Source organism: Trichechus manatus, unplaced genomic scaffold (genome assembly GCF_000243295.1).
Source record: "Trichechus manatus latirostris isolate Lorelei unplaced genomic scaffold, TriManLat1.0 scaffold00169, whole genome shotgun sequence".
NCBI lineage: Eukaryota > Metazoa > Chordata > Mammalia > Sirenia > Trichechidae > Trichechus > Trichechus manatus.
The window spans coordinates 5255009-5257386 of record NW_004444105.1 but is presented as its reverse complement, the minus strand read 5'-3'; positions in this window follow the sequence as shown (position 1 = coordinate 5257386).

Below are 2378 nucleotides of genomic sequence, written 5' to 3'. Positions count from 1 at the left end.
CCGTTGCTGCCACTCCGGGTCTGGAAAGCGGATTGGAAAGCACAGGTTGGGCTCGTCAACGTGCAGCTTTGGGGGGGGTGTGTGGAATTGGTCCCCAGGGCGACGGGCAGCGCCCCAAGCCTCCCCACGTGATCGCTCTCTGCTACCTGTTGGTAGCAGCTGAAATCTACCTGCTGAAATCTCATTCCAGACAGGTGACTGTATCAAAAGAAATGCTAGTGAGAAGAGTCCTTCATCTTTTAGTTAAAATACAAACCTATTTTCCCAGCTTTAGGACTACCTACAGTTCCCGGGTCAACCCAAATAATTATGCAGTGGCAAGCTTCAGTTCCCTTAGGTTCCATGCGCGTTCGGTAACACCAATTTCAGCAGGAGTCTTGCCCTTACCTGGCCGGCCGGAAAAGGATCTGCCTTTGCTGGAGCTGTCAGGAGAGGAGCCAGCCGGGTCTGGCCTCCGCTCCTGGTGCCGGCTATGAGGCAGCGGGCTGCTTGCTCCCCTGTAGATCCCGCCTGCGCCCACAGAGGACAGAATGGCGCAGCCGCAACCGCTCTCGCAGACCAAACTGCCGGGGGTCCCGCCCCGAACAAGCAAAACGGCAGCGAACTAACAGGAACAGTTTTACTCAAAAATTAAGGTTTTTTTTTCCCTTTTCTTCCTTCCAGTACTATAACCTCACTCCATTTGAAACAACAAAAAGCTCTCGTTTTACGAATTGAATTTAAGAAACACAAAATTACGATGTTACTGGTCTGTTTAAAAAGAAGAATGATGCAATTGAGGCTTCCATTTCATTTTTAAACACCATACCCTTAATGGGCTAATGCATTTTAAATTTGAATTACAGGCATACCTTGTTGCTATACAGAAGGAAAAGGTGAATGCAACTTTAAAATGCAAATCATTCGTTTTCTAATAGTCTTGCCTTCACCGGATTACAAGATTGTTAATATCAAATAGTGGTCCAAGATTTGAGATACTTTCATGCTTTCTAAAAAGATGTGTAAATAATAACTTGATTAATAAAAGATGAACTGCTTCTGAAAGCCTTATAGGGTATCATGAGTTAATGTTTCATAAAACGTTGTAAATCATTCAACAAATGCTCCAGATTCTCAGTCACACACTGTTGATGCTCCTGGTCAGGAGTACCCTGCAGAAGCAGCTTGGTGTCACCAGGTGAGGCAGAGCACAGTGCAAGCCTGGACCAGAGTCTGCTGCCTCATAGGACTTCGGGTTCTTCCTCTGTAAAGAGGAAATCACTTCAGGCATCTCACCAGTTGCTTTGCGAATTGAATGAAATAAACTAAATATTACTTCTCTCTATTTCCTATTTTCTTTTTCCACCTTCCCTTTGGGAGAGTCAGGAAATTAAAACACCTGATTCTTTCCTGCTTCCTTCCCTTCCACAAGGGCATCCAAAAGCCCCAATAAAGTGCATTTGTGGTCTTTTATGGTGCATTTTAGAGGAGAGGCCTGAGATACTGAAAAAGAGACCGGAAGTAGCCAGTGAAGATGCCTGTAGGGGTAGAAATGTAAACGTTTTTCTGTACCACTCAATTCTCTTTCACTAGGATCTACCTATATGTGACAGCCCTGCAGTTCATGCTTTGTGTGAAGACAATGACAGGAGAGTCTTAGACTGTCTCCACAACCTAAAAACTACATGGGAGAAAACCATGTAATGTTACATGAAAGAAAACACATATATATCAATGTACCGTATTTTTACTCAAATAATGAACTTTCTACAGTTGTTTGATAGTTGGCCCTCCCCCTGAGAGGTATTTTCATAAGGGTGCCATGCTAATTTTTTTACAACATAATAATAATAATGCTATTATTCAAATTTATGCACCAACTGCTAATGCTGAAGATGATGAATTTGAAAATTTTTACTGACTTCTACAGTCTGAAATTGACCAAACATGCAGTCAAGATGCATTGATAGTCACTGGTGATTGGAATGTGAAAGCTGGAAACAAAGAAGAATAGATAGTTGGAAAATATGGCCTTGGTGATAGAAACGACACTGGTGATCACATGATAGAATTTTGCAAAACGAATGACTTATTCTCTGCAAATACTTTTTTCATCATAAATGGTGACTATATAAGTGAACGTCACCAAATGGAATACACAAGAATCAAATTGACTACATCTGTGGAAAGGGATGATGGAGAAGCTCAAGCTCATCAGTCAGAACAAGGCCGGGTGCTGACTGGAACAGACCATCAATTGCTCATATGCAACTTCAGGTTGAAGCTGATGAAAATTAGAACAAGTCCATGAGAGCCAAAGAATGATCTTGCACATATTCCACCTAAATTTAGTGACCATCTCAAGAATAGATTAGATGCAGTAAATATTAATGACTAAA